This window comes from Condylostylus longicornis, unplaced genomic scaffold, assembly GCF_029603195.1.
Source record: "Condylostylus longicornis isolate FDR11 unplaced genomic scaffold, ASM2960319v2 ptg000031l, whole genome shotgun sequence".
Lineage (NCBI taxonomy): Eukaryota > Metazoa > Arthropoda > Insecta > Diptera > Dolichopodidae > Condylostylus > Condylostylus longicornis.
Window position 1 is genome coordinate 7,143,296 of NW_026578000.1, and position 15,668 is coordinate 7,158,963.

At 26.2% G+C, this 15,668-nt stretch overlaps 1 long non-coding RNA gene across 1 annotated transcript in view; it reads right to left on the bottom strand.

Moving 5' to 3' along the window:
• Positions 1-317: 317 nt before the first annotated feature.
• The window catches only part of LOC129608293 (uncharacterized), a 79,314-nt gene continuing 63,963 nt past the window's right edge, over positions 318-15,668 (bottom strand). Inside the window, exon 3 of the long non-coding RNA XR_008696881.1 lies at positions 318-741. This is a non-coding gene — a long non-coding RNA (uncharacterized LOC129608293). The remainder of the gene's footprint in view (positions 742-15,668) is intronic.

Consider the following 15,668-nt stretch of genomic DNA (forward strand, 5'->3'; position numbering starts at 1 on the left):
GTTCTTACTTAGTCATTTACTTTTTTCCTTCAATTACCATATATTTTTCTTAATTTCATTTTACATATCTTGTTTATTCTAAAAAAACAACAATTTAAATAACTTATTCAAGTTTGTCCCGCAAAACAATTAAAAATTAAGAAAAGAATATAATATAAAATAAAATCTTTGTGCACATTTTATAAAATTAAAATTATAGCAATAATTTTTCACTTACACAATAAGGTAATAAAAATTAACCAAAACCAGAAACCACAATTATTGTAACCAGTTCAACAATGTATATCTAGATATTGTAGGTTGTTCTGTTTCATATTTAAAGTAATAAATTCAAGCTGTTCAACACAAGATAAAAAGTAATTTTACTTTACTTTTATTTTAAGTTAAAAATAAGTGTATGCACTTAAAAACTATATCTTGTCTTTTCTAGATTTTCAGGGTGTGAATGGAAAATTAAAATTGGAAAAAAATAGCGAATTAAGACGACAATTTAAGAGAGTATGGCGCCCAATAATTTCTGAGCTTTAAAAATCAAATTCTAAAATTATATTTAAAAATAAGGTAAGAAAAACAAAGATATTGAAAAATATTTTAAGTGCAAAATTAACCACCTACTGAAAAAATCAGCTTCTTTTAATCCTTTTCTAAATTTGGTACAAAAATTATTTGAATTCTTTACAATACCAGCAGTCGCACATCTGAAGAACTTGTTTTCATTAAATAATGGAAATATGTAGTTACCTGCAATAAAAAAAATAACTTTTAATTTTAAAAGTCTAATATATATAAAAAAAATTTTTAATAATAAAATTTTAAATTTATTTAAGAATTCCAATTTAAATGTGAGACTTAAAGAACAAAAAAAAAAGAATAAAATCATAAAATTATTCATAAATGTCAAGATTCAAAAGAATATTGCCATGTGTTGCCTGTTGTAGCAAAGAAGTTTTCTGTCATTGTTTACGTTAAATTATACTGAGTTGCTCCGTGAAATATGCAATAAAATTGGAACAAAAACAATTATTTTTAAATATGAGCTGCCTGCAAAAATATTTAGTTTATAATATTGTGTACGGCCACATTGTCAGGTGATTTCAGTACTTTCAGTTTTTCTTATCTCTAGAATAAGTTTAAAATTTTTCTATGCCGAGCAGAAATTTTTCTCCTTTAATTTTTAAAAAGCAGCAATTGAAGAGCATTGTGAGAAGCTACACATAAGTATCTCTTTCATAATTGTAAAGAATTTATCTTATATATAATATTTTCTTTGTAGATCAAACTCTAAGAGTTTCTCTACTTCTCTAGAGAGAAGAAAGCAGAATGTGCAGATTATCGCTCTTACGACACATAAAAGTTGTTGGGAAGTAAGAACATAATGGGTTAATTTCATATCATCATCTTGATACAATTAGCTTGGAATAGCTTTACGATAACTGTTATATAACTGTTATGTTACACCTAAAACGAAGTAAGTTACCGTTATTTTTAAGTTAATATCGATTCAATTTTTTATGTACTCCTGAATTTACTCTTGTATTATTTAATTAAGTTTTTTTTACTTCATTAAACATTTTAATTGTAAGTAACATAATTGAGAAATGAATATTAAATTACATTAACAGGGAAGTGCCTCAAAACTTAAAACAAAAATTTTCATATATACATAAGCGTACCTAACACATTCTCCTATTGAACATTTAATTAATCTTATTTACTGTATTTAATTATTCAACATCAATTAGCTTATATACATATTTCACCTGTGGTGTTTACATAATTCACGTCTTATGGCGAATAATTAATTTTTTTTTTCATAATTTTGTCATTAATTGTTTTAATTCTAATATTAGTTTTAATTTTTCTACACAGTTTTGTTTTCTTAAAACCATTTCTTAATTCTTTAACAATATTTTAATATAAAAATATTTAATATTTTGCGGTTATTAACTTATGACCCGCAACTCTTGCTTTATATATGTACACATCATAGCGGCTTACATCTTAAAAATCAAAATATTCATTTATAAATCAATTAAAGTTGTACCAAGCGGTGGTTTAAATTAAATCATCGTAATAAACCACAATTAAATTGAATAATATAAGTAAAAATATTATTATTTTACATTATTTTATGTTAATAGAAAATTATCATGGACCATATTACACTTCTAGACATACATAAATATTATTGTGCATACATACGTATTGTGTGCTGCCAATTTAAAATTACGATAAAAAATATAATTAGATACGCACGAAACAAATCACTTTTTATTTTTCATAAGTTTAAAAAAAATGGCTTGTTGACTGCAGACAAGTTATAATAAGTTTATATTAAACAGTAATAAACAATAAGTATGTATTAAACAGTGATGATAGTTGCAAATATAGAATTATTATAGTCATAATTAAAAGATGTCGTGCAAAGCGTGCCTAAAATATTTAAAATTTAAAAAGTAATTTTTCGAAAAAATTAAATTATTGTTAGTCTATTGATCAAACCATTTTATATACCATTTAAATGTTTTACTAATGCTAAATATATTTATAATCACAGTATATTTAATTAAAAAGCAAAATATACCCAAACAGCCACACATCAATCGGAAATCTACTCAAATACTCATAAGTGAAGAACTGTTTCTGCAAATTTTATTTTTTATAGAACAGTGGCCACAATAATGGTTCGGAACCAAAATAAAATTTTGCAAACGCATGGTAGCACTCAACTAAGCAGTCATAAGTGACAGATTAATGCACTCAGTTTGAAAGCGTTAAAGTGTACAGTCCGCGTAACAGAGTGCTCTTGTGTTTTGATAACATAATTGCTAAAGATTTCTTTAAAAAGTTAATTAAATTTGTTTAATAAAATTAGTAAACTAATAAAAGATTCATGACATTTAAGAACAAAAGGCATATATGCATAATGTGTAATAAATTTTGAAAGAATTCAACTAGACGTATACAAAAATAAAAAATATGTGTATGATGCTTAAAATTCAAAAATTTTCAAATTTACTTACAAATTTAATTAAAATACAATAATTTATTCTTAATAATTTGTGATCTAAATTTCAAAATGAATTTTCAAAATTAGTATATTAGCTTTTAAATTTATTATATCCGATCATACTTTATAATTATAACATTACTAAATATAATAACCATACCAATATATTTATTTAGTTATTAATTTTCATTTTCCTTCCTTGATTCCTAAAATAAGATCTAGTTGACAAATTTATGACTTTCGTAAACTGTTTTTGAACGGAATATGGGCGTACATAATATTTTATTAATTATTATTGCGTGTGATAATAAAAATATGCTCTATACTTATATATTGCAAATCAAAAATATTGGCGCTTTATAATTATCTGCAAATATCGCACAGCATATCCAATGATAATATACATACATTTTTAATTTTATATACAACAATAAAATTGTAACTTATAAATAAAAATTAAATATTCTGTGTATTAAAACTTTATAGAACGGAAATTAATTCGATATAACAGTATATCTGCGTATAATAATTCCCAGTTTTTTCCTTTAGGCAAATTCAACTCGGTATACTTACGAGTATATGAAATTTTTTAATATTCTCCTCTTAAATTGTTTCTCAAATAATAATTCTTAGAAAATTATAGATAATTTTATTTTAACATCAATTAAATTAATCATGTATTTTTTATATTGAAATTAGAATGCAGAAATTATTTAGTAACAGAAGAACAGAAGAACAGCGAGGACCTTATCAAAGCATTCGAAAGAGTATAACTTCAAGGTGTTATACATTTGATGAAAAGGTAATTTAAATATAATAGCGACTGTATAAGATCTTAGCACCCAAAATAATAGCGTTATCAAAATTGGGGTGAGATTGCAACAGCAGCAGACATCCAACAAGAGGGTAATTTTAGTCCAATGCTGTTTAACATTATTGTGATAAGATTATAAACACTATGAATGAAGTGGAACTGGCGATCTTGAACTGGAAGTGATCTGCTACGCCAATATCCAGTGTTGGTTATAGACAACGAATGTGTTCTACAACGACTACTATATTCAACATGCTGATACCTACTAGTAAAACAAAATCAATGACAATATCCAAATATTCCCTTAGAGTTGCAGTGAACAATAAAAAGATTAAACAAGTGATGGAGTTTAATATTTACTATCTTGGCTCTTTGGTAACATCAACGAAAGAACTGAGCAAACAAATTAAAATACAATCTGCTAAAGCTGTTTCTATAGCAGGATATCTCCGAGACATAATCTAGAAAAATAATTTAATGCGAATCGACAATAAAATCCGAACTTACAAGGCTTGTGTGACACTAGTTCTGACCTACGGGAAATAAACCAGAGCAGATACTAGCAAGATACAAAATAAAATGCAAGTCGTAGAAATGCAGTCATTAAGAGTTTCTTTGAATTGTTTATAAAAATTTTTAATAGTACAATATGTTGTTACAAATGCATTACATAATTAAAGCGACGTATGTTACATGGTTAAGTTAACAAGTATTTTATTATAAAAAATTATATAAAAAATGCAATTTATTTATTATACTTCTGTATATTATTATAATTTAATTTATTATTAATTCATATTTTCTTTTATGTAATTAATAATAATTTATATATTTCAAATTTAATATGAACATACTTTATTATACATAAAACACACCTTTATGATATATTGAGTGCATATTATATTTTATAATTTTAATTTCTAAGAGACTTTTTTCTGAATAAATTTACTATAGAATAATTTTATGTTAATTGTGGTGTATGTACTAATATATCGTATATTTTAATAATATTACGGTCAATCAATGATAAATATTAGTAATATATTTTAATAAAAATCATATTAATTATAAATCGGACAACATCTAACTATACATATAAATTAAAGAAATTAAAAATTGAGAAAAAAACATTTTAATTTTGAAATTTTTTCCGGATTTTTTCTATACTATTGAGCAGTTCTGTAACACTGTCGCAAATATATATATACAAATGAATGAAATGGGGCAATATTAAAAGAGTTAATCTAACTAATAAACCACTAAAATTTTAGTAAAATATGAGATTAACTACAAAATTAAATTTTATGAAATGAAATTGTCATCGAGGCAATATGCATTTATATATTTATATTAATATTATATATATATATATATTCCATTTTCAGTTCAGTGTATGTGCAAAAAAGTCATTTTACAAGTGACCACAACCATATTACCATGCATGTATTTAATTTTTTTTCTGTGGTTTTCTTATTATTTTTATTTTTCATATTACTTTCATTTTTTAAGTCAAATGTTAAGTTTTTTGCACTACATTTTAACAACAATTTCTGTTATATTATGTTACTATGCTGTTAAATGCATGTTACATTTTTTTTTGTATTTCAGTTTTTCTTTATAATTTTCTATATCATTATTATTATGAGGCATGTTACTTATACTTAAAACAAAAAATATAAAACCATAATAGAATTAGATCTTATAATCTAAATCACTTACGCGAATTTTTATTTTATATTTTGTTCATTTTTCTTATTACCTTTAAGGTGTGTTTTTTACGGCCATTAAAATCATAAATTCTTACAGATCATTTTAACAACGAAACAAAATTATGTATAGAAATTATATTTTTATATTGTATGTATGTATGTATATGGAAATCAAATTTCAGAAAGAGAAAAATGAAAATGAAAAAAAAATGGGTTTATTCTGAAGTCAAAAACAATCTAAAATTGCAAAATATGCCAAAGGAATTATTATTTAAAAAAAAAATAACAGGAAAAATTTTTCATACAAACTTATCGTTAATTCGTCAGAGCTTTGTTAGAAAATAATAGTGCAAATTTTATATTCAGATTAATAGCAATTTAGTAAAAGTAAACGATAAACAAAATACAAAAAAAAAATATTTTGAATACAAGAAAATTGAATAGGAAATTGTTAAAAAGTATAAAAATATAAAAATTCCTTAAAAAATAAAAAATTTAACGGTAAAAAAAATTCAAAGAATTAAAAATTGAACTTTCTGTTTAACAATGTACCGCGACCACCGAATGTGAGACACGCCCGTACAGCACACTCTTCCCGATGAATTCGAATAACTTGAAAGGTCCGACGGACAACAGATGCGCCGGAGTGAGTACGTAGCTCAACAGTTATTTCCCTTCTGTTGTGGATGAAAGGCTCACTGAATTGAAGCCTTGTCATCTCCCCAAAAGCCTAGCTTTCTAGGTCCAGCCTCCTAAGTTTGCAATGCCCAATCAAGACACCGATGAACCGCTCTACATTTTCTTCTTTTAATTTTCCTCAAAAAGTATGAGATCGAAATTCACAGAAGGACTCCGGGGCCGTTCATTTTTTTAACTTTTAACATTGTAATTGTAATACTTTGTAATACTTTTTTAAAATGGTGACACTATTAGTTGTCCATTCAAAAATCTTTGTATAAAAATAATGAAAAAATGGAAAAAAATCCGAATAGCAATTTAATCTAATTATTGAAAAAAGGTCTAAAAAGATCTATAGCAGGCAGTTTAAATATTCTCTAACAGAATTTGCAATACTGCATAAAACTTTAAAATTTTAGCTTTACAAGTTATGCAGTTCTAATATAATGCACTAATATTATGGTAAAATTGTTTTTGTTTGAAATTTTAAACTTTTTAATTTAAAAACTAAACTCAATTTTTTACTGTGCGCAAAAATACAAAAAAGCACTTTTATAATACAATACAAAATTACTTCATGTACAACATGCAACTATGGCTCAAAACATTAAAAATTGAAAGTATAACAATAGCAACTATACATACAATCATGTGCATGCAAAACATATGTGGACAATATAACTTTTAATATGTATATTGAATTTTGATACACAAGCGATAAGGGAGGAATAGAGAATAAAATCTAAATAATTTATAACACATACAGATCATAAAATAAAAGAACTATAGAAAAAGAAAAAACCCTATAAAATTTTAAAATTTAATATTTTCATTGTATTAGAACGAACTGTTTATAGTGACTGTAGAGCTAAAAAAAACATAAGACTAACACACCGGGGGTGAACAAACCTTAAAATTCAAACATATATATAGCAATGTACTTAAAAAAAATAAATTTAAAACATTTAAATATTAAGTATTTTAAGAGTACCATAGAAAGAATAGTAAAAAAAAGTAACAAGAGTTCGAAATGCAGAAAAAAATTTAGTAAGAATTAAAACTCGTGTCGAAGTGGGCCAAGCACTCTTATTTTAATTTTTTATATTATGCTTTTTTAAACTATGCTACTTTTAATATTTTCTAAATTTTTATTTTTGTTTTTGTTATCTTGAACCCCTCTAATAACAACGAAATTTTCTAATACTTAAAGTTTTACTTCTTTACTTTTTGCTGCCTTGTACAATATTACAACTATGAAAAGTACATTAAAACTGATCTTAAATTACATACATTTTTTTTTGACTATTAAACTGTAAAAAAATTATTTTATAGATGGCTACATACATGCATACAAATGCACTGTTTTTGACGATGTTGAATTTTTTACTAATAACGAGCACTTTTTGCACTAAAATAAAGAAGTAAAATAAGAATGACATAAAAAAAAACATTTAATAAAATTTGAACAGATGGTGGAGTTGGAGTTGGAATATTATAATGATTTAGAATAAAATAGATAATTTTAAGTTTTTTTATATTTAAAAAGAAAAAAAATTTGCATTTAATTTAAATTTTCACTTTTATAATAATACAATTATTTTAGTATAATAGAATACAGGTTGATTAATTTTAGGAAGAATAATGAAAAAGGATAAAGGACCGTTATAATAATAGCTTTCACACATTATAGAGGTGAATTAAAATCAGAGAATTTTTCATGGTGGAATTTAATGGCAGTCAACTCTTTTTTTCATTGCTCCATTTAGAATGCCACATACGTCCCAAAGAAAACAATCTTACGTCCTGTACAGCGGATATAAGAGTAAAATTACTGTATAACTGTGTCAACGATGAACAAAATTAATATTTCACTGTGGTCAGAAGAATAAAGTATATCTAATAGCTATAACCTGTCTAGTTAATGAAAATGTAATAAATGCTTGAAACCTAATAGAAGAGAACAAAACACAAATTGAGATAATGGTCTAAGATATAGACATAAGTATATTTGATCGGCATCGAATGCTGAGTCGAACGTGATTAACCATGTCCATCCGTCTGTCCGTCAATTCCTCCCAATGATAACTGAAAAAGGAATCCAGTTTCTTGTAAAACAAAACCAGCGTAAGCAAAGTAATATAGTCTGTCATATAGTCAGCTATCGCCTATTTGTTTACCCGTAGGATAGATAACAAGTTGGTTCGGGTATCACAGGGTTGACATGATCAACTTTATTTTTCTCATTTTTTTAAATAATTTTTATTTTTTAACCAAAATAAGTGAAGAAAAAATTTCATTTTTAAACTAAATAAATTAAAAAACGACTAAAATCAGAACGCTCCCTTATTGGAAAAAACAAGTTGAACTCGATTTTTTAATCTTATTTTTTCTTCTTCTCTTTTTATGATTTTATTATTTCTTTATATTTTTATTACAAATTAAATGAAAATATTTTTTAAGTCACCCTATAAAAATTAAAAAAAAAGTATTAAAAAGCGCATACTGAAAAAAAATCTAGTGCACTTTGTTAATTTTTTTTTCCATTCTTGTTGTTTTTTTTTTTAATTTTTAAAAGCTATAAACTAACTTTAAGGCAAAAATTCCTGCATAAAACTAGTTACTATATATGACAATTTTTTTTTCTTTTTTATATTTAATAAAATAGCTGTACATGTATACTTGTTTGTACATGTAATTCAACTATATTGCAGAGAGGTCAATTAACGTATACCTGAGCTAGGTTTACACAATTTTTTTTTTGATTTTCAAAGTTTTATGCCTGTTTGCTTGCCTGCCTGCCTGCCTGCCTATTTGACTGCTTACCTGTTAATTTTGTTTTATTCATTTTTAATAAAGTTTGTTTTTGTTCATTGCATAGAAAATATTTTTTTTTGGTATTAAATTTAAAATTTTTATATTTGAAAATAAAAAAAGAAGTAGAAAAAATTTATGCATGTACCCAGTACATATTATACGTTTGTGTAATTGTAATAATGTATAGTTACTGTATATATGCATGTATATTGTATGTATGTTGATACATATAAGCTAAATCTACCTTGTATTACCTGTTAAACATGAAAAAGTTAAGGAAAGCTTAAAAATAGAAAAAAAAAAGAAAAAATTGGAAGGTAAAACCGCACCCAGTCAAAAACCAAAAACCAAAATTTACAAAAATAGAAAAAAAAATCTTTGTTTAAAACAAAAATAAAATAAAAAATAGTTCAATTGCCAAGAGAGAGAACGTGCTGTAGCGATTTTCTTTTCTATATTTATTTTGTTTTTTCTTCTTTCTTTAACTATTTAGTTACCATTATTTTAGCTATTTTTTATTAAATTTTTTTTTTTTCACATTTTACCTTTAATATTATTACGTGAATTGCAAATAATCAAAATAGAATTATACGATTTAAAATTAGATCTAACTACATACAATATATACGAGTACATACATATAGTACACAATATATGCACATGGACATTCACAATATGTTCCATAAACGTATGTATATACAAACAACTATAAATATAGTATATTGCACATTATTTAGCAACCAACATAAGTTAGCAACAGTTTAAAAGCCTTCAAATTAGTTCGGATTATATTGAAATGAAAATTGAAAAAAAAAATACCACACTTATATGCGCTTTTATCAAAAGCACGAATTATTAAGATACATGTACATACATATATATGTATATTTAATAAATTAAAAAACAATAAGTAATAAGTAAATAGAATAATATAACAAAAATATTGCCTCGATATTTTTTTACAATCATACATACAAACATGACAGACTCTTTTGATATTTTGATAAATTTATATTGAAAATTTTTGAAAAGCAAAAAAAAAAAATTATGACAAAAAACCCTCGAATTTGTACCAATTATACAATTAAATTAGAGTACCCATAGATTATTCTAGATAGATTGAAATTTTAACTCAATTATGCTATATTGTATGTATGTATGTAATGCCGAAAGGAAAGTACAAAAAAAATTTTTTTTGTTGAACCCGAAGCAATTCAATTGATGTTGTCAATGTCTTTTCCGTAATAAATTTATCAATTTCGTTTTATTATTTTATCATAAAATATTCTGGCAGTAAACATGATCTTTACACAATAACTTTAATTCTTTGGGATAGTAATTAAGAAAATTATTTTCGAAATATAACCACAAACATATATAGATTGTATACATATCATAATAATCTAGACAGTAATACATAAATTAAATATACATATATAAGTAGGTTTTTAAATGCGAATATAGAGGTTTCGTAACAATTTGTGAAAATAATCGAAATATTTAATATGTAAGGAAATTTTATTTCTTATGAACATTTGAATATTTTTAATAATAACTATATTAATAGGAAAATTCGTACATTCAACCATCAAAGTTTCTAGTCTAAAATGTCAAAATAGTGCCAAGTATTTGAAAATGGAAGTTTAATAAATTTATGAGTGCCGTTAGTGAAATATTAAATTTGACTGTGTCAATTTTACATATCAATACATTTGACTGTATATACGAAACTATATATTTGACTGTGCCAATATCAATTTGGATTTAACACTATCCAAAAATCTTGATGTATGTTAATTTCTCTCATAATCATTATAACGGACATCAAAAAGTCTTATGTGGAATTTACATTTCTCGAACTATCCTTAAATAAAATTGCTGAACTTATTAGAAGAAAATCACAAGTCATAATTCTAGAACCAAGGCTTCGTCAAAGAATCAAGGCAAGCTATCTGAATCGTGTCGATATAAGAAAAATGTACATATAATAATGGAATCCTTATTGGCTATTAGGGGGACAAGAAATAATGACTATGTCGGAAAGCCGGGCTGCGATCGGAGTGCTGAACTCGTTTTCAGTATCCTCCGCGGCAGTATGGGGCTGTCTTGAGAAGCTCAATGAGTTAGGCAGATGCAACCGGTCACACTGTGTTGGGTGCCGGGCCATGTGGGCGTGGAAGGAAATGAGGCCGCTGATGCACATACTATTCCACATTCGTTGGACCACATACTATTCGTTGGACTACATACTATTCGTTGGGAATTACGGAAGGAATCAGAAAGAAGGCGGTCGGAGCGCTGGAGAAGTGTTCCGGGGCTGCGGCAAGTCAAGGAGCTCCTAGGAGATGATGACCAGAAGCGATTTAAGAAAATTATAGGGATGGGCGAAAACTAGGTGAGAGTCCTCACCGACATTTTGACGGGTCACTGCAGGCTTAGGGGACACCTCAGTCGGCTGGGCCTGGAAAATGAGGATACTTCTGTGGGGAGTATGTACAGATTCTGTGGGGAGTTTGGAGAGACCTCGGTGCACCTCCTGGGGGAGTGTGATGCTTTTGCTCGTAGGAGGGGGAAGGTGCTGGAAGGCTTTGCTCTAACGCTGGCGGAGTTACGGTCTTCTGGTCCTCACAACTTGCTTGAGTTCATGAGGAGGATGGGTCTCGAGCGCGTGTTATAGGGAGCGCACAATAGATCCTTATACGTGGTCGCGGTGCACTGTTGCCCCCGTTATACAAATCTACAATCTATTGGCTATTAGACTTATAGTGCCATATTACAAAGTAAACATATTACAAAGTAGGTTTAATGTATAACAAACAGATTTTTTTATAACATATCGGTCCACCAACTTGTTCCCCTGTGCACCTTATAACGTATGTGCTTAACTGGAATTCGTATTCCATTTACGAATTTTGCTAACAATTTATTAGTGAATCAAATAGAACTTAAAAACATTCCCTATGACATTCTGTTTATCTCCTTTTCCCTTACTTAATATATTTCTCTTATAACACTTCTGTCTTATAACACAAATGTATTTTCTAAAAAGTCAAGTGCCTTTTTCAAGTGATTACGTAAAAGACCTACTAAAAGTACTTATTATTACACTGCTTTATAAAAAAAACAAATACGTACTACTTTAGAAATTTTTACTTTTCATGTTTATTTTTACCTGAATTTTACTTATATAACAAATATTAAACCGAAGGCCGTTTCATTGCACGAATGATTAATCGGATTAATTAGATCAAGTAGCGTTCGAATTTCATGATTATAGTAAAAAACTTTTTTTTATACAATAATTTTAAAAACGTAAACACAAAATTTAATTCGAAAATAAAATTGAAATTGTAATAGACGTGCCATGCCATACATCTACACTTTAATATTTTTAAGTTTATAGCTTAAAAGCACAGTGGTGCGTTTTTTCAGGTTTTTTTATATACATATTTTTTAATAAACATAAAATTTTAATGTAATTCAATGACAATTTATTAAATTAACTTAATTTTACAATGTACATACATATACATACATAATATTTATACTTAAAATTATTGTACATGAACGTATGCAAATGCGAGTGGAAGCATTACTCTCTCTCACCCCTTTTCTCTCGTACGACACTTTTGTATACATAATAATAATAAATTTAAAGTCTAAACATGTTCAGTTTGTTTTTAAATAAACTCATAAATATTCGTAATAACCCGTTAAAATATGCATTCATATACTTAAAATAACTTATATTTAGCAGTTCATATAAAAGTCTTTCTTTTATATATTGATTTTCAAACTGTTTTATCAAATATATAGAAAAATAATTAAAATATTACTTATTACGTTTAATTTTAAGAGTATAACAAAACCTCAAATAATTCTACAGGAGTAAAATGTAAGACAGTGTTGAATAAAGAACCGTTATACAGACGTAAAAATCAACTTACAAATTAAAAATCTAGTACGTACCTATTTGAATTTCACTTTATGAAAAGTGATCTACCAGTGCAAATATATATAGATTTTTTATGTATTTGTAAACTGGTGCAACTGTGAAATATGTGATTCGTATTGGCTCCCTAATGAGTCGAGTGTCTTTCAGGCGAAAGTTTTCGCTATTCTGAAGGCAAACGAGATTTTTGGGGGTTTGTTGTGGTTAGTTATGTCAAAATAATGATCGATAGTCGAGTCGCGATTCTGGCCTTAAGATCGCCAAGGGTGTGCTCGAAGCTGATGCTTGCTGGCGGTTGTGTACGCTTGCCATAGTATCACTTCTCTGGGATCTGGGTCACAAAATTATAGCAAGAAAAAAACGGGCAGGTGAACAGTGGTGTTCTATATAATCTTTAAAAATAGTTCTTATACACATGTATTAAGAGTTTTAGTTGTGTTATCAGCATATTACACGCAAATGCTGGTCGATAAAATATGAAGGACATTTTTTTAAAAATTTCTAAATTCCAATGCTCTTGACAAACCGAAATCAACATAGTATTTGAATAGAAGCTTCAAAATCTCTATTTGAATCAGTATTTGAACAGAAGTTTTAAAATCACTGAATTTAATAAATTCACAGTTAAATATTACTTATATTAAGAAAACAACGAACAGCCGAAAATCATAAAAAAATTTTTAAATTGTAAAACTGCTCTTAATTAATATATTTAAAAATATTAAATTACATAGCGTAAAAATATTTATTTATTTTAATATTTAATGAAGTTGTTAAATTTGGTATTATAAATTTTATAGTACTATACAAGTATTACGAATTTATATTGTCCGAAATAAAATTGTCAGAATTAATTGAATTTAATAAAATAATTTCATTATAAAATCCAAAATTATTCCTTATGCTCAAAACTAATATTGACTAGAATACATATAGATGGCGCAAATAATTACCACATTATTAATATTCGGGCAATAATCAGAAATTGTGAAAAATAATTTATTTAATTAATAAAATATTAAATTAAAATATCCTAAAGCTTATTTGAATAACTAAAAATTTTATATGATTTTATTATATTATGAAAAATATATACTTGGAAAATTAATATTTTTTATTTAATAGCTTTGTACTTGCAAAACAAAAAATATTAATTAACAAGCACAGTTTTCTATTTTATATTTAATTCATTAATGTGTGAATAATAAATACATACTATTTTTTTATTATTAATATTCACCGAAAAAAATATTATAACTTTATTACAGTTATTTAAATTCCATCTACGTTATATTAATAAAAATTCGTTCGTTCCTTGTTCATAATTCGCCTTTCATTTTAATTTTATTGCCATAATTTTGCAATTTATAAGATTGATTTCAAGAATTACAGGTAAAAAATTATTATTTTGAATTTTTTTCAAATTTAATTTATTATTTTAATTTACATGATTTAGTAATTTAAATATCAAACATAATTTTTTATATAATTCCGGCGACCACTTGAAATGCTAAACTAAATGGGTGATTTAAATGATTTGGTCACAACTCACGAAAAAAAATAAACAAAATTTAGTTAATTTAGAAATAGTCAATTATTCGTATAATAAATCTTTTAACAAATAAACATTCTCACACATAACAGATTTAAGACTGTTACAATTCTCAATGATAAGGGTGTGTGCAGTTTTTTTTTCCTGCATATGCGCGCGCATACGAAATTTATTATTCGAATTAAATTACAATAAAAAAATTAAAAAGACAATTTTTATTTAATTTTCAAATAGAAAAATTATTTTTTTTTATTTCATTTTCTCATTTACAATAAATGAGTTTCAAATGGCAAAAATAAATTATAAATAAAAATTTGAATTATTTGTTTAAAATATTATTATATGCGTATGTATGTAGATACGTAAAACTTTCAAACGAATATGAGAAATGTACCATTTAGTGGTAAATGGACATTCGAGTTCTCATTTTCATTTACGGTGATATTTTCACGAATAATGTCATATTTTATGCCTAACAAAAATTTTTTTGAAAAAAATACATGTATGTATGTATATTTTTATTACCTTACCTAAAAAAATTTACAATATTTAACAATAAATTAATTTCATTTTGAAAATTTATTGAAAAAAAAAATAACGTTAACAAGCATAAATGTATGAGTCATTCAATTGTTTAATTTATCGATAAAAATATTAATCATTAAAATCAAATGGTTTTTTCCTTTGAATTGACAATCATAGTTTTTTTTTTTTTTAAAAAATTGTTGAAAATATATACATATAGAGAGGAAGAGAGAAATTGAGAGGTTTCGCCCCAATCTGGAAAGAAACCAATAAAGAGGTGGGTATGGATTTGTACGGCGAAGGCATAGATATCACAAGAGCCCACGACACTATCCATCAATATTTCAGACTGAAACATATACTATTATTTGTGTGCTCTGGAATGGATCAGAAGAAAACTCAGGTCTTTCGTCTAATGTAGTGGGATCCAAACTGCTAAGGAAATGCCATCAACGTCCTGGCTAGTAACAAGATAACTTCGATGGTGCACACGGAAATAAGGCAGCTGATGGCCTCACCGGGAGGTGAATGCCAAATCCTTTCATTGATCTGGAGCCATGTCTTGGGGTGCCATGATTGGGGTACAATGATAATATTATGGGTAGCACTCATCT